The sequence below is a fragment of the Triticum urartu genome, chromosome 4A, assembly GCF_056163025.1.
Source record: "Triticum urartu cultivar PI428250 chromosome 4A, HENAU_Tu73, whole genome shotgun sequence".
Lineage (NCBI taxonomy): Eukaryota > Viridiplantae > Streptophyta > Magnoliopsida > Poales > Poaceae > Triticum > Triticum urartu.
The window spans coordinates 429,590,758-429,609,453 of record NC_141876.1 but is presented as its reverse complement, the minus strand read 5'-3'; the positions used below and the strand labels follow the sequence as shown (position 1 = coordinate 429,609,453).

At 44.9% G+C, this 18,696-nt stretch overlaps 1 long non-coding RNA gene across 1 annotated transcript; it reads right to left on the bottom strand.

The window, feature by feature from the left end:
* Positions 1-940: 940 nt before the first annotated feature.
* Positions 941-2,416, bottom strand: LOC125551902 (uncharacterized). The gene is made up of 2 exons (XR_007303307.2): positions 1,422-2,416; positions 941-1,329 (listed from the first exon to the last, which is right to left on the bottom strand). It is a non-coding gene; the product is annotated as an uncharacterized LOC125551902 (long non-coding RNA).
* Positions 2,417-18,696: the final 16,280 nt, after the last annotated feature.

Here is an 18,696-nt window from a genome sequence, read left to right as displayed (position 1 = left end):
TGCCTTGGCGTTGGATACAGTCCAGAAGTTTTGGGGCGGTTTGGTGCACGTTGGATACAGTCCAGAAGTTTTGGGGCGGTTTGGTGCACGACGTTGAGTTGCCCTAATGTTGCTAAGCTAAGTTTTTTTAGCATTTTCTAGCTTGTAGGTCCGAGTAAATAGGAATGTCTTTTTTTGCATGGTAATATGTGTCTCATTTATATAGAATGAAGATTAAGTTACAAGGCACGTAAGCACCGACCATACATGACTAAAAAGATTGGAAAATCATATGCAAAGTCCCTTTCCTTCGACACCACCGAAGCGGCCACCAAAAGATAAAAGGACAGATCACCTCTGCACCCAAGCTCGACGCGGAATGTCTTTGCTAACTACCCGACCATGTGAAACCAATGTTCCTTTTTTCTTGTACTGTATGAGAGCGTTGTAAAAAGATAATGGCTACTTTACGATAGGTGATATGCAAAATGCATAAACGCTAAGCATATATTTTGCAGAGCTCTAAGCCTAGATATTCAGTCACAAAATTCAATACAGAACGCCAAGCTAGGAACAAGTAGTATGAATATTTACATAATTGTTACTTATACACTAAAGCTCTCTCCTTGAATTTATTCTAACTAAAATAAAATGTATGAATTTTGTCAAAATTTCTTGACATGTAAAGAGTAAAGACAGAAGCAGCTATACCTAAAATACACACACTAAAGAAAGCATGCTAATTAAGTTTCTTTAATTGAAATTTGCACAATGAAATTGTTCGCCAACTCCAACCATCTCGCTCTAGAGCTACCAAATCCACATAAGAAATATTAAACTGCATAGTACATGGAAGCAAAGATGGAGCTCGAAAAAAAATCCCATGATGATACCAACCACACGGGCGTGTGCAACAGAATATGGAGACAAGCCAGTTTGTAGGCCTCCAGCTTTACTGGAATTCCATAACACTTCTTCATATATCTTTTTTTAGATGAACGCTTCATAATTGAATAACAAAAGTATTTTTTATGATGGACTAAATCGGTATCTCATGAAACCAAGTGTTCAGCCCGACAGATAGCAGCTCTTAGATGGAAACTAACACAAACATAAGAAAGGTCATCACGAGCAGCAGCAAATTAAAGAAGAATAGAGATGGGATGAACGCCAAGCATCAGGACGCCAAGCTCTCCGAGCAAACAGCCGCATTCCCTGTCGAGGACCTCATCATGCCTGCCGGAGCAGCCCACCCGGCACACAGCAGAGGGGCGGCGGGGCACGAACGAGGAAGCTCTGGCCTCACGAATCTAACCACCAATTTAATGGGGAAAAAGGCAGCACCTAATTCTACAATAATCACATCGTCAGCAATTGCATGTGATGCTATAGCCACAAGATCCATTGTAGATAGACAGGGCCATGGGTCACATATTTCTCACCTAGGAAGTGGATCATCGATCGCGTGCAAAATGCACCACCCGGATGTCGAGGCACTCGTAGGAGCAGAGCATGGTGATGCCAACGTCAGAGTAGAGGACCCGGAGTCCCTGAGGACGAGGTGCTGCTGCTGCTCTGCTGTGGAGAGTTGGGCTGGCCTCCCTAAGACGCCGTCGTCCACTCGTCGAGCTCCGGACGCGTGTGGTGCGAACGAGGCAGCCCCTCCTCGGTCGGATCCCGTCCACCTCCGGCTGGTGGTGGTGCGGGGAAGAGAGCATCATGATGGGAGGGAGAGCTTGCAGGAGAGGAGAGAAAGAGAGGGGCCGAAGGAGGGACACGGCGTATCGCACAAGGACGGGGCACACGGCGACGGGCAGATGGCGTGCGTGGCCACCGCACGCCGTCCAGTTGGGGAGGTTGGTCTTCGTCGAAGTGGAGCGCCAAGGCTAGCACCAGTGAGAGGAAGGTGGAGGTGGGGGAGATCAGTTGCCAGCTAGAGAGCTGAAGGAGGGCCCAGTGTGGCGACCACGAGCACCGGAAGTAAGAAGAGCACAAGCCCGCGCTAGCGGAGGATCTTGGCCGCATCTGGGCAAGCTCGAGGTCACCGGCTAGATCCCATCGCGGAAGGTGTTCTTGGTGGAGAAGGGGGAGGTCGCGACGGCATCGGAGGGAGGCACCCCGTGCTCAATGTCACCGGATCTGACCAGGGGAGTGACGGATGCAACGGTGGTGACGACGAAATTGGGAGGCCGGAAGGCCAGCAACGCATCGTCGTCCTCCTCCTCGTTTGGCAGAGGGTCTCGGGAAGAGGTTGGTCGCCGGAGGGCGGGGATGGGGCGGTAGCCATCAGAGAAGAGTGCTGGAAGCCATGGCGAGCCAGTGATGGGGAGGAGTATGCAAACGTCAGAGGATGCAGCCAAAGTGACGAGAAAAAAAGTAATGACACTTCTCGTGGGCTAGGAACCGTTCGCGTTATGGAACCTACCGTGAGCGCACGGGCCGATGACTGTCCTCCTGCCGTTCGACAGCCTACTAGCTGGCTCTAGTAGCCTATCAGCAGGGGACCATGGGACCATTTTTAGCTATAAGAGGAAATAACAATCAACCATCTAAAATAGAGAAAATGAAAAGAGGGAAAGTAGAGGGACCAAATCCCAACAAGGGATGTGTGGCTGTGATTGCAACCTTTCCAGAGAAATAAAATAGCTTTGCTTTTCCCTATATATAGATATATATATATATATATATATATATATGTTCATTCATGACATCTAGCACCCGTACACTCTGGTACGGGCAATACGCTAGGGGCTTAAGCATACCCCATAATACGGCATGAGAAGTCCGAACACTTTCGACAGTGCGGCACCCCGAACTTATAGCATTATATGCATCAGCTCCGAATCATGTCTTGGGTCAATAGTTGGGTTTGCCTGGCTCCCATGTTTTGGTACCTTACGTTCCGCTATATTGGCTAAGGTAGCACTAGGAGAACTACTAAGATTGTGCCCCGGTTCTGCTGGGCTAAGCACATCAGTAGAGAAAGCTAAAACTGACTGTCATGATAAGGCGAGAGACTGGTCGCTGTTCGAGAGGTTTCAAGTCCCTAAAGACTTATGCCGCTTAGAGCGAGGAGTCGACCCTGTCCGGCTTAAGGCGTGTATTACGCCCCGAATTCGACCTTTCGAATACTAGGGGCTTTGCCGAAATTTAAAATTATAGAATTCTATGGCTAAGTGAGAGTGATAACGCATTATAGTCTGATTGCCTTGTTCGTTGTGCTGAGCACCTCCCTCAAAGGACCCAAAAATGGGAACAAGAGTGCTCAGGTTTATCCCGAACACCCCAGCACTCGTGGCGTGGGGGCAGAAGCCGACGACTAGCCATCTCTCATATTTGATAAACAGCCGAACAGAAGGCAATATTTTAAATTCAAACAAGCGTTGCATAGCGCATATGAACAAGTTTTCATAATGCAGGATTACACGAGCAAGTTTACTCAAATATTACATCTTTCGCACACTCGTCCGCTACAAGACGGGCACCCTTCAGGACACCCTTATAGTACATCTCGGGGTAGCGATGCTCCTTGCCCTGCGGCGGCCCTTCCTTCACCAGCTTCACGACGTCCATCTTGGCCCAGTGCACCTTCGCACGGGCGAAAGCCCGGCGTGCACCTTCGATGCAGACGGACTGCTTGATGACTTCCAGCCGTGGGCAGGCATCCACAAGCCACCTCACCAGGCTGAAGTAGCTATTGGGAAGGGCGTCACCAGGCCACATCCGGACTATAAAGCCCTTCATGGCCTGTTCGGCCGCCTTGTGCAGCTCGACCAGTTGCTTCAGCTGGTCGCTCAGAGGCATCGGGTGTTCGGTCTCAATATACTAAGACCAGAACAGCTTCTCCGTTGAGCTTCCCTCCTCGGCCTGGTAAAACTGTGCGGCATCCAACACGCTGCGGGGTAAATCTGCGAATGCTCCTGGAGAGCTCCAGATTCGGGTAAGTAACAAGTAATTTACTTTCACATGCTTGCTTTGCATATAGAATGCCTTACCCGCCGCTATCTTCTTCATCGCATCAATCTCCTGGAGAGCCTTTTGGGCTTCAGCCTTGGCACCCTTTGCACTCTCAAGGGCCACGGCAAGTTCGGACTCTCGCGTCTTCAAGTCAAGCTCCAACGCCTCGTGCTTCGTCACGAGAGCGTGGAGCTCTTGCTGCACCTCGCCCACCCGTGCCTCCTGCCTTTCCCGCTCGGTGCGCTCCTTGGCCGCTTTGTTTTCGGCCTCGGATAGCGCTTGCTTCAGGGTCGCCACCTCGGTCGTGGCCCCTGCCAAATTTACGATGATCATGTCATTTTGCAATCACATTCTTTTTATATATATCCACAAACTAGGTATTACTTACCTTTGTTCTCCTCGAGCTGCCTCTTGGCAAGGCCGAGCTCTTTCTTGGACCCTTCGAGGTCCTGCTTCAGTACGGCGACCTCCGCAGTTACTGCGGCAGAGGCCAGTAGTGAAGCCTGCATACGCATATAGACATACTTATATTAGACTCCTGCAGATATTAGTTGATCCTCTATTCGGCTTTTCTTTTTGAACACCAAACAGAGCATCAGGGGCTACTGTCTATGCGGTAATATTTTTCCTATATTTCAAATACTTACCTCAAAGCCTGTTAGAAGGCTGGCACAGGTTTCAGTCAGTCCGCTCTTGGCAGACTGAACCTTCTGAATCACCGCACTCATAATAGTGCGGTGCTCTTTGTCGATGGAAGCGCTGCGAAGCGCTCCCAGCAGATTGTCCGGTGCCCCTGGATGGGCAGAGGTCACCGGCACAGGCGTCTTGCCCCTTCTGGAAGGAGGCCGCCTGCCCGAGTCCAGAACCACTGGAGGTTCCAGCGCGGTGTTTGGCTGAGGGCCGAACTCGGAGCCCTCGGGAGCCTTACTCCCTCTGCTCCTGGAGTCCAGAAGGTCGCCTTGAGGCGCCTCCGGGATTGTCTCCCCTCGACCCGGTGCCTCTTGAGATAATACCTCGGCATTGTCCGTAGGGCAAGGGGAGGTGGCGGTTGGAAGTGGATCGCTATCCATATCTGATGAGTCCAAGGAGCCGCCCGACGAAGATACGTCGATACGGGCTTGGGGTGGTCTGCATAATCATATTCGACGTTAGGAGAAGTAGTGTGACAAAGGTATGCTATGAGTTACTCTGGTATCCGAATACTTACGACTTCGCCAGGGGCTTGGCCCTGAGCAGCCACTCGTCTTCGCCTTCGGCGGCGGCGGTGGAGTAGTCCGGAAGGAGGGTCCTCCCATTCTTGGACCCTTCGGCCCCCCGGTCGGGGCGGCCTTCCTTTTCTTGTCTCCCCCGACTGAAGGGGGAGCATCTTCATCTTCCTCCTCGTCTTCGGGGGAGGAGTGCGTCGTGGAGTTATCGGACGATGAGTCCGATACCACCTGGCGCCGGGAACTCTTTCGGGTTCCCTTGGCCTTCTTGGTATTCTCCGGCACCTTGTAAGGAGCCGGAGTCAGCATCTCCGTCAGGAGAGCGTCCGTAGTGTCTTCGGGCAGAGGGGCCGGACAGTTAATCTGCCCCGACGTCTCCACCCAGTCATGTCAAAGGCATGGAGCTCAGACCCCGCACATGGTTAAGCTAGGGGAAATAAATATCCTACCGGATGTATAGAACTCGCCGAATGCGCTAGGCGCTTCGCGCTTAGCCCGCGGTCCTCGGTAAGAGAAGGAGGGACCTCGGTACCCTTGAACAGCACCCTCCAGACGTCCTTGCGCGTCATGTCGAAGAGCTCGCTTAGAGTCTGGTGCCGGGCCGGGTCGAACTCCCATAAGTTAAAATCCCGTTGTTGACACGGGAGGATCCAGCGGAAGAGCATGACCTGGACTATGTTGACAAGCTTGAGCTTCTTGCTTGCCATATTTCGGATACATTTCTGGAGTCCGTCCAGCTCCACCGATGAACCCCAGGATAGGCCCTTCTCTTTCCAGGAGGTGAGCCGCGTGGGAATTCCAGATCGAAACTCGGGGGCCGCCACCTAGTTGGTGTCTCGCGGCTCGGTGATGTAGAACCACGCCAATTGCCACCCCTTTATGGTCTCCACGAAGGAGCCTTCAAGCCATATAACATTGGGCATCTTGCCCACCATGGCTCCGCCGCATTCTGCTTGTTGGCCTCCCACCACCTTCGGCTTGATATTGAAGGCCTTCAGCCACAGGCCAAAGTGGGGCCGGATGCGGAGGAAAGCCTCACACACGACGATGAACGCCGAAATGTTGAGGATGAAGTTCGGGGCTAGATCATGAAAGTCCAGCCCGTAGTAGAACATAAGACCACGGACGAATGGATGGAGGGGAAACCCCAGTCCGCGGAGGAAGTGGTGGAGGAAAACTACCCTCTCGTGAGGTTCCGGGGTAGGAACAATCTGCCCCGCAGCGGGAAGCTGATGCGCGATATTCGCGGCTAAGTATCCGGCTCCGCGCAACTTCTTGATGTGTCCCTCCGTAACGGAGGAAGCCATCCATTTGCCTCCCGCTCCGGACATGTTTGGAGAAGGTTGAGGGAAAGGATGTGGACTTGGGCGTTGGAGCTCGAGTGCGCAAGAATGGATGAGCAAGGAGGAAGAAGGCGTGGGTAGAGAAAGGTTAAACCTTATCCCCTTATAAGGGCGGCCAAAACTATGCGCCCCCACTAGCCTGGTAAAACTCGCTTATCCCCAAGCGCCATAATTGATGGCGTGGTTGGGTTACCCACGCCCGTATTGATGAGAATCCCGTAATAAGGGGGACACGATCTCTACTTTGACAAGACGTGTCAAGAAACTGCCTCGCATTATGTGGGGGGCTAGTTAAAAGAAACGGTTCGAAAAATCACCAGGCCAGGGCATGATGTCATGTTGCCGAAACATGCCAGCAGATTAGATTTGTGGAAATATTATTCTCTCTACGGTGGTATGTGGAACTTATTTTGCAGGGTCGGAAACTATCCTTGTATTCAGATTCTTCCGTGGTATATTCGGAGGAGGAACCCGCCTTGCAATGTCGAAGACAACACTGAGCGCCGGACTCATCGTCATTGAAGCCTGCTTCAGGGGCTACTGAGGAGTCCTGGATTAGGGGGTCTCCGGACAACCGGACTATATCCTTTGGCCGGACTGTTGGACTATGAAGATACAAGATTGAAGACTTCGTCTCGTGTCCGGATAGGACTCTACTTGGCGTAGAAGGCAAGCTAGGCAATACGGATATGTATATCTCCTCCTTTGTAACCGACCTTGTGTAACCCTAGCCCCCTCCGGTGTCTATATAAACCGGAGGGTTTTAGTCCGTAGGACAACATACAATCATACCATAGGCTAGCTTCTAGGGTTTAGCCTCTCCGATCTCGTGGTAGATCAACTCTTGTAATACTCATATCATCAAGAATAAATCAAGCAGGACGTAGGGTTTTACCTCCATCAAGAGGGCCCGAACCTGGGTAAAACATCGTGTCCCCTGCCTCCTGTTACCATCCGCCTTAGACGCACAGTTCGGGACCCCCTACCCGAGATCCACCGGTTTTGACACCGATAGGCACCTTCTCGCGTTGATTCTTCTTCCCATATTTCACAAATATTCCAAAATATTATCCGTCAGTTTTTATCCTGTTTGGACTCCATTTGATATGGATTTTCTGCGAAACAAAAAACATGCAACAAACAGGAACTGGCACTGGGCACATCAATATGTTAGTCCCCAAAAATAGTATAAAAAGTTGCCAAAAGTATATGAAAGTTGTATAATATTGGCATGGAACAATCAAAAATTATAGATACGACGGAGACATATCAGCATCCACAAGCTTAATTCCTGCTCGTCCTCAAGTTGGTAAATGATAAAAAAGATAATTTTTGATGTGGAATGCTACCTAGCATAATCTTGATCATATATCTAATCATGGCATGAATATTAAGACACGAGTGATTCAAAGCAATAGTCTATCATTTGACATTAAGACAATAATACTTCAAGCATACTAACCATGTAATTATGTCTTATCAAAATAACATAGCCAAAGAAAGCTCATCCCTACAAAATCATATAGTCTGGCTATGCTCCATCTTCACCACACAAAGCATTCAAATCATGCACAACCCCGATGACAAGCCGAGCAACTGGTTCATACTTTTTAACACGCTTCAACCTTTTCAACCCTCACACAATACATGACCGCAAGCCATGGACATAGCACTATGGGTGGAATAGAATATGATGATGGAGGTTTGCGTGAGAATACAAAAAAGGAGAAAGTCTCACATCGACGCGGCTAATCAACGGGTTATGGAGATGCCCATCAATTGATGTCAATGTGAGGAGTAGGGATTGCCATGCAACGGATGCACTATAGCTATAAGTGTATGAAAGCTCAAACGGAAACTAAGTGGGTGTGCATCCAACTTGCTTGCTCATGAAGACCTAGGGCATTTGAGGAAGCCCATCATTGGAATATACAAGCCAAGTTCTATAATAAAAATTCCCACTAGTATATGAAAGTGATAACTCAAGAGACTCAACATGGTGCTACTCCGAAGCACAAGTGTGGTAAAAGGATAGTAACATTGCCCCTTCTCTCTTTTTCTCTCATTTTTCCCTTTTTTGGTGGGCTTCTTTGGCCTCTCTTTTTTGGTCTTCTTTGGCCTCTTTTATTTATTTTTAAAGTCCGGAGTCTCATCCCGACTTGTGGCAGAAACATAGTCTCCATCATCCTTTCCTCACTGGGGAAATGCTCTAATAATGATGATAATCACACTTTTATTTACTTACAACTCAATATTACAACTCGATACTAGAACAAAGATATGACTCTATATGAATGCCTCCGGCGGTGTACTAGGATGTGCAATGATCTAGCGTAGCAATGACATCAAAAAACGGACAAGCCATGGAAACATCATGCTAGCTATCTTACGATCATGCAAAGCAAGATGAATAAATGCTCAAGTCATGTATATGATGATGATGGAAGTTGCATGGCAATATATCTCGGAATGGCTATGGAAATGCCATGATAGGTATGTATGGTGGCTGTTTTGAGGAAGATATAAGGAGGTTTATGTGTGATAGAGCGTATCATATCACGGGGTTTGGATGCATCGCCGAAGTTTGCACCAACTCTCGAGGTGAGAAAGGGCAATGCACGGTACCAAAGAGGCTACCAATGATGGAAGGGTGAGAGTGTGTATAATCCATGGACTCACATTAGTCATAAAGAACTCATATACTTATTGCAAAAGTTTATTAGCCCTCGAAGCAAAGTACTACTACGCATTCCCCTATGGGGATAGATTGGTAGGAAAAGACCATCGCTCGTCCCCGACCGCCACTCATAAGGAAGACAATCAATAAATACCTCATGCTCCAACTTCGTTACATAACGGTTCACCATACGTGCATGCTACGGGACTTGCCAACCTCAACACAAATATTTCTCAATTTCACAATTACTCAACTAGCACGACTCTATATCACCACCTTTATATCACAAAACTATTGCAAGGAATCAAACATGTCGTATTCAGTGATCTACAAGTTTTATGTAGGATTTTATGACTAACCATGTGAATGACCAATTCCTGTCAACTCTCTAAATAGATATAAGTGAAGCAAGAGAGTTTAATTCTTTCTACAAAAGATATGCCCATGCTCTAACAAATATAAGTGAAGCAAAAGAGCATTCCACAAATAGCGGTTTTCTATGTGAGGAGAAACAGGCAATCCAAACTTTAAATGATATAAGCGAAGCGCATGAAGCATTCTATAAAGCCATACTCAAAAGATATAAGTGAAGTGCAATGAGCATTCTATAAATCAACCAAGGACTATCTCATACCAGCATGGTGCATAAAAGAAAAATCAAAACTAAATGCAAAAGACGCTCCAAGATTTGCACATGCCGCAAGAACGAAACGAATCCGAAAACATACCGATACTTGTTGAAGAAAGATGGGATGCCTTCCGGGGCATCCCCAAGCTTAGATGCTTGAGTCTCCTTGAATATTTACTTGGGGTGCCTTGGGCATCCCCAAGCTTGAGCTCTTTCCTCTCCTCCATCTCCTCACATCGAGACATCCTCGATCTTTGAACACTCCATCCACACAAAACTCAACAGAAAACTCGGCAAGATCCGTTAGTATAATAAAACAAATCACTACTCTAAGTATTGTTGCAAACCAATTCATATTTTGTTTTTGCATTGTAGCTACTGTAATATAACTTTTCCATGGCTTAATCCACTGATAGAAATTGATAGTTTCATCAAAACAAGCAAACTATGCATCAAAAACAGAATCTTTCTTAAACAGGACAGTCTGTAGTAATATGAACATTCTCCATACTTCTGGTACCCCAAAAATTCTACGAAAATTAGGAAAAATAAAAAATTTGTATAGTAAGACAGTGCAAAAAGTTGCAGAACCGTTTGACATTCCAGTAAAAATGTAAAATCGCGCACTACAGCCAAAGTTTCTGTCCTGCACCGCACAAACCAAGAAGTAATCTAAAACATCCTAAAGGCAAATCTTGGCACATTATTTTTATTTGTAAACTTTATAAAAGCACACAACAGAAATAAATGACTCTCTAAAACTTCTGGGTTGTCTCCCTGGCAGCGCTTTCTTTAAAGACATTAAGCTAGGCATATAGTGCTCAAGTAATGGATCCACCCGGATCCCAAGGTATATCAAAGCCAATTTTAATTAACAATGATTTGTGATTTAGTAGTGAGCACAAGGTAACATATATCATGCAACAACAAATTCTAACTCTCTTCCTATGGATAGGCATGTCATAAAAGAACAATTCATGCACACATAGTAAAGGCCAATGCATAGTATAAACAGTTTCTTGCAATTTTATCATATTGGAAACATAGAGAGGTGGAGATATAGTTCCTCTCTCATAATAATTGCAAGTAGGAGCAGCAAGCACATGCATATTATATTTATCAAAATCATCATGTGCAACGGTAAAAGGCAAGCCATCAATATAATCCTTAATAAGGGCAAACTTCTCCGATATAGTGTAGTCGGGAGAATTCAAAAATATAATAGGACTATCATGCGTGGGTGCAATAGCAACAATTTCATGTTTAACATAAGGAACTATAGCAAGTTCATCTCCATAAGCATATTTCATATTGGCATCTTGGCCACAAGCATAACAAGCATCATCAAAAAGGGATATTTCAAGAGAATCAACGGGATCATAACAATCATCATAGCATTCATCCTTCAGTAAGCACGAAGGGAAATTAAACAATGTATGGGATAAAGAGTTACTCTCATTAGAAGGTGGGCACGGGTGATCAATCCGCTCTTCCTCCTTTTGTTTTTCGCTCTCCACCTCATCTTTTTCATCCAATGAGCTCACAGTTTCATCAATTTCTTCTTCCATAGACTCCTGCAAAATATTAGTCTCATCTTGGACATCAGAGACTCTCTCAATAAAATCATCAATATCGGAATTGAATTCATAATTCCCATAGCAATATTTAAGGATAGCTAAATTTTCAGGTCTATAAACTGAACCATTAAGATTTTCACACTCTTTAAACAAAGATTCAATTTCATAAGAACCCATAAAAGCAACGCATTCTTCTATTTGTTCCACATCATAGTAATCATATAAACCATTAGCATAAGAAGCCAAGGTTTTATCATCATCAAATTTGCATGAAAAGGGAAGGTGTGGAGCCTTCATCCTAGAGCAACAAGTATAGTCATATCTCAAGCATAGTTCCCGAGCATACCAATGCAACATATGAATTTGATCCCATAATAGTTTCCCTTTTTGAGTCAAGCGATAATCCCTAAAGTATTCATGTTGATCCAACGTGTCTCCCGTCACATAATTGAATGGGGTTTTCTCAGGATTATCAAAGTAGTACATACTATTTTTCACATAACCAGCATCGAGGGTTTTACGAGGTTCCCCATCTCCATGAGTAGCAGGTACACCTAATTTTTTTGGTATTTCGTGTTCCATATCCATAACTAAAGATAGAGAACAACTTAGAACAGAAAATAAAAAATTACTTAGTGATAAAGCAAACAAGCACACACGAGAATATTCACCCCACGCTATTGCTCCCCGGCAACGGCGCCAGAAAAAGGTCTTGGTAACCCACAAGTATAGGGGATCAATTTTAGCCTCTTTCAATAAGTAAGAGTATCGAACCCAACAAGGAGCTAAAGGTAGAACAAATATTCCCTCAAGTTCTATCGACCACCGATAAACTCTACGCACACTTGACGTTCGCTTTACCTAGAACAAATATAAAACTAGAAGTACTTTGTAGGTGTTGTTGGATAGGTTTGCAAGAATATAAAGTGCACGTAAATAAAAAGTAGCGGCTGTTTAGGTAAGAAGCAATAAAGTTAGTATAGCGAGTGTGGAAAAGTGGTGGTAGGAGTTGCAAAATTGTCCCTGAGCAATTGACTACTTTACTAGACCGATAGCAAGTTTTATGTGGGAGGGGCCACTGCTAGCATGTCATCCCTGACTTGGAATTCTATGCACTTATGATTGGAACTATTAGCAAGCATCCTCAACTACTAACGTTCATTAAGGTAAAACCCAACCATAGCATTAATATATATTGGTCCCCTTCAATCCCGTATGCATCAATTTCTATGCTAGGTTGAAGCTTCTATCACTCTTGCCCTCCAATACATAGTCCTATCAACATACAACTAACCCTATGGTGTGATCCACGTGTGCGCTCATATGATGGGAATCAAAGGATAGCAACATAACCACAAGCAAATTAAATCAATCATAGTAATTCACCAATCACCGATAGAACAACGAAAATCTACTCAAACATCATAGGATGGCAACACATCATTGGATAATAATATGAAGCATAAAGCACCATGTTCAACTAGAGGGTACAGCGGGTTGCGGGAGAGTGGACCACTGTAGATAGAGGGGGGAAGGTGATGGAGATGTTGGTGAAGATGGCGGAGGTGTTGGTGTAGATTGCGGTGATGATGATGGCCCCCGGCGGCGTTCTGGCGCCACCGGAAGCGAGCGGGAGAGAGCCCCCCTTCTTCTTATTCCTTGACCTTCTCCCTAGGTGGGAGAAAGGTTGCCCCTCTGGTCCAAGGTCTCCATGGCGTGGGAGGGGCGAGAGCCCGTCCGATATTGAATCTGTCTCTCTGTCTCTCTCTGTTTCTGCGTTCTGGGATTCTGCCCTTTCACCGTTTCTTATATATCCGAAGATCTGTAACTCCGATTGGATTGAAACCTTAGCCCAGATTTTTCTCCGAAAATTAGCTTTCTTGCGGCCAAAGAAGAGCAGCAACCGCCTTACGAGGGGCCCACGAGGGCCAGGGGCGCGCCCCCTGCCTCGTGGCCCCCTCGGGCACCTTCTCGCGTTGATTCTTCTTCCCATATTTCACAAACATTCCAAAAATATTCTCCGTCAGTTTTTATCCTCTTTGGACTCCGTTTGATATGGATTTTCTGCGAACAAAAAACATGCAACAAACAGGAACTGGCACTGGGCACTGGATCAATATGTTAGTCCCCAAAAATAGTATAAAAAGTTGCCAAAAGTATGTAAAAGTTGTATAATATTGGAATGGAACAATAAAAAATTATAGATACGATGGAGACGTATCAAAGCCCAATAAGGACCATATACTCCCCGGCGAATTCCCGTAACTCTTTGGTACTCCGATAAATACCCGAACCACTCAGAACCTTTCCGATGTACGAATATAGCCTTCCAATATATCGATCTTTACGTCTCAAATATTTCGAGACTCCTCGTCATGTCCCTGATCTCACCCGGGACTCTGAACAACCTTTGGTACATCAACACACATAAACTCATAATACCAATCGTCACCGAACGTTAAGCGTGCGGACCCTACGGGTTCGAGAACTATGTAGACATGACCGAGACTCATCTCCGGTCAATAACCAATAGTGGAACCTGGATGCTCATATTGGCTCCTACATATTCTATGAAGATCTTTATGGATCAAACCACATAACAACATACATTGTTCCCTTTCTCATCAGTATGTTACTTGCCCGAGATTCGATCATCAGTATCTCAATACCTAGTTAAATCTCGTTACCGGCAAGTCTCTTTACTCATTCCGTAATGCATCATCCCACAACTAACTCTTTAGTCACATTGCTTGAAAGGCTTATAGTGATGTGCATTACCGAGAGGGCCCAGAGATACCTCTTCGACAATCGGAGTGACAAATCCTAATCTCGATCTATGCCAACTCAACAAGTACCATCGGAGACACCTGTAGAGCACCTTTATAATCACATGGTTACGTTATGACATTTGGTAGCACATAAAGTGTTCCTCCGGTATTCGGGAGTTGCATAATCTCATAGTCAGAGGAACATGTATAAGTCATGAAGAAAGCAGTAGCAACAAACTAAACGATCATCGTGTTAAGCTAACGGAATGGGTCAAGTCAATCACATCATTCTCTAATGATGTGATCCCATTAATCAAATGACAACTCATGTCTATGGCTAGGAAACTTGACCATCTTTGATTCAACGAGCTAGTCAAGTAGAGGCATACTAGTGACACTCTATTTGTCTATGTATTCACACATGTACTAAGTTTCCACTTAATACAATTCTAGCATGAATAATAAACATTTATCATGATATAAGGAAATAAATAATAACTTTATTATTGCCTCTAGGGCATATTTCCTTCAGCATGATCATGTCGTTGACATCGTATTTCTCGCAAAGCCACCATGCTTAATTTTTCATACATGTCACTCTTGATTCATCGCAATCCCGGTACACCGCCGGAGGCATTCACATAGAGTCATATTTTGTTCTAAGTATCGAGTTGTAATTCTTGAGTTGTAAATAAATAAAAGTGTGATGATCATCATTAGAGCATTGTCCCATGTGAGGAAAGGATGATGGAGACTATGATTCCCCCACAAGTCAGGATGAGACTCCGGACGAAAAAAGGAGGCCATAAAAAAGAGAAAATAAGGCCCAAATAAAAAATGAGAGAAAAACATAGAAGGGACAATGTTACTATCCTTTTTCCACACTTGCGCTTCAAAGTAGCACCATGATCTTCATGATAGAGAGTCTCTTATTTTGTCACTTTCATATACTAGTGGGAATTTTTCATTATAGAACTTGGCCTGTATATTCCAATGATGGGCTTCCTCAAATGCCCTAGGTCTTCGTGAGCAAGAAAGTTGGATGCACACCCACTTAGTTTCTTTGATGAGCTTTCATATATTTATAGCTCTAGTGCATCCGTTCCATGGCAATCCCTACTCCTTGCATTGACATCAATCGGTGGGCATCTCCATAGCCCATTGATTAGCCGCATCAATGTGAGACTTTCTCCCTTTTTATCTTCTCACACAACCTCAATCATTATATTCTATTCCACCCATAGTGCTATGTCCATGGCTCGCGCTCATATATTGCGTAAAAGTTGAAAGAGTTTGAAAAGGCTAAGTATGAAACAATTGCTTGGCTTGTCATCGGGGTTGTGCATGATGAGAGCATTTTGTGTGACGAAAATGAAGCATGGCCAAACTATATGATTTTGTAGGGATAAGCTTTGTTTGGCTATGTTATTTTGGTAAGACATAATTGCTTGGTTAGCATACTTGGAGTATTATTATTTTTATGTCAACATTAAACTTTTATCTTGAATCTTTCGGATCTAAACATTCATGCCACAATAGAGAAAATTACATTGAAGAATATGCTAGAAAGCATTCCACATCAAAAATTCTGTTTTTATCATTTACCTACTCGAGGACGAGCAGGAATTAAGCTTGGGGATGCTTGATACGTCTCCAACGTATCTATAATTTTTTATTATTCCATGCTATTATACATTCTGTTTTGGATGTCTAATGGGCTTAATTATACACTTTTGTATTATTTTTGGGACTAACCTATTAACCCAAGGCCCAGTGCAAATTGCTGTTTTTTTGCCTATTTCAGTGTTTCGCAGAAAAGGAATATCAAACGGAGTCCAAACGGAATGAGACCTTCGGTAACGTGATTTTTGGAACAAACGTGATCCAGATGACTTAGAGTGGACGTCAAGAAACAACCGAGGAGGCCACGAGGCAGGGGGTGAGCCTACCCCCCCCAGGCGCGCCCTCCCCCTCATGGGCCCCTCGTGGCTGAACCAACCTACTTCTTCCTCTTATATATACTCATATACCCTGAAAACATCTAGGAGCACCACGAAACCCTATTTCCACCGCCGCAACCTTCTGTACCCAAGAGATCCCATCTTGGGGCCTTTTCCGGAGCTCCGCCGAAGGGGGCATCGATCACGGAGGGCCTCTACATCAACTTCATGGCCCCTCTGATGATGTGATTAGTTTACTTCAGACCTTCGGGTCCATAGTTATTAGCTATATGGCTTCTTCTCTCTCTTTGGATCTTAATACAAAGTTCTCCTTGATCTTCTTGGAGATCTATTCGATGTAACTCTTTTTTGCGGTGTGTTTCTCGAGATCCGATGAATTGCGGGTTTATGATCAAGTCTATCTATGAACAATATTTGATTCTTCTCTGAAATCTTTTATGTATGATTGGTTATCTTTGCAAGTCTCTTCGAATTATCAGTTTGGTTTGGCCTACTAGATTGATCTTTCTTGCAATGGGAGAAGTGCTTAGCTTTGGGTTCAATCTTGCGGTGCTCGATCCCAGTGACAGAAAGGGAAATGACATGTATTGTATTGTTGCCATCGAGGATAAAAAGATGGGGTTTATATCATATTGCTTGAGTCTATCCCTCTACATCATGTCATCTTAAGTAATGTGTTACTCTGTTCTTATGAACTTAATACTCTAGATGCATGTTGGATAGCGGTCGATGTGTGGACTAATAGTAGTAGATGCAGGCAGGAGTCGGTCTACTTGTCACAGACGTGATGCCTATATACATGATCATGCCTAGATATTCTCATAATCATTCGCTTTTCTATCAATTGCTTGATAGTAATTTGTTCACCCACCGTAATACTTATGCTATCTTGAGAGAAGCCACTAGTGAAACCTATGGCCCTCGGGTCTATTCTCCATTATATTAATCTTCCGTTAACAAGCTATTTCTATTACCTTTTATTTTGCAATCTTTACTTTTAATCTTTATCATAAAAATACCAAAAATATTATCTTATCATCTCTATCAGATCTCACTCTTGTAAGTGACCGTGAAGGGATTGACAACCCCTTTATCGCATTGGTTGCGAGGTTCTTATTTGTTTGTGTAGGTACGAGGGACTTGCGTGTGGCCTCCTACTGGACTGATACTTTGGTTCTCAAAAACTGAGGGAAATACTTACGCTACTTTGCTGCATCACCCTTTCCTCTTCAAGGGAAAACCAACACAGTGCTCAAGAGGTAGCACTTTCCAGGGGATGCGCTACTGAAATAAATATGCTCTAGAGGCAATAATAAAGTTGTTATTTAATATTTCCTTATTCATGATAAAGGTTTATTATTCATGCTAGAATTGTATTAATCGGAAACCTAAGTACATGTGTGAATACATAAACAAATATCGTGTCCCTAGTAAGCCTCTACTAGACTAGCTCGTTGATCAAAGATTGTTAAGGTTTCCTAACCATAGACATGTGTTTTCATTTGATAACGGGATCACGTCATTAGGAGAATGATGTGATGAACAAGACCCATCCGTTAGCTTAGCATAATGATCGTTCAGTTTTATTGCTATTGCTTTCTTCATGTCAAATACATATGTCTTCGACTATGGGATTATGCAACTCCCGGATACCAGAGGAATACCTTGTGTGCTATCAAACGTCACAACATAACTGGCTGATCATAAAGATGCTCTACAGGTATCTCCGAGGGTGTTTTTTTGAGTTTGCATAGATCGAGATTAGGATTTGTCACTTCGAGTATCAGAGAGGTATCTCTGGGCCCTCTCGGTAATACACATCATAAGCTTGCAAGCAAATGACTAAGGAGTTGGTCACGAGGTGATGTATTACAGAACAAGTAAAGAGACTTTCTGGTAACGAGATTGAACTAGGTATGAGGATACCGACAATCGAATCTTGGGCAAGTAACATACCGATAGTCAAAGGGAATTACGTATGTTGTCATAACGGTTCGACCGATAAAGATCTTCGTAGAATATGTAGGAGCCAATATGGCCATCCATGTTCTGCTATTGGTTATTGACCGGAGAGGTGTCTCAGTCATGTCTACATAGTTCTCGAACCCGTAGGGTCCGCACGCTTAACGTTCGTTGACATAGTATTATATGAGTTATATGATTTGGTGACCGAATGTTGTTCAAAGTCTCGGATGAGAACACGGACATGACGAGGAGTCTCGAAATGATCGATAGGTGAAGATTGATATATAGGACGATGGTATTCGGATACGGGAAGTGTTTCGGAGGGTACTGGGTACTTATCGGGTCGCAGGAAGGAGTTTCGGGCATCCCCGGCAAAGATATGGGTCTTATGGTCCAAGTGAGGGAACACACTAGCCCACAAGGGGTTGGTGCGCCCATAGGGCCGGCCTAAGGGAAGGGAAAGGAATGTGTGGAGTTGGACTCTGACTTTCTTCCCTCCCCCCCACCTCTTTCCTTTCCCCTTTGTCCGTACAAGGAAAAGGGGTGTAGGAGGGCAAGATCCCTAGGGCCGGCATCCACCCCCTAGGGGCGCGCCCTGGCTGCCCTGGCAGCCCCCCTCTACCCTCCCACCTATAT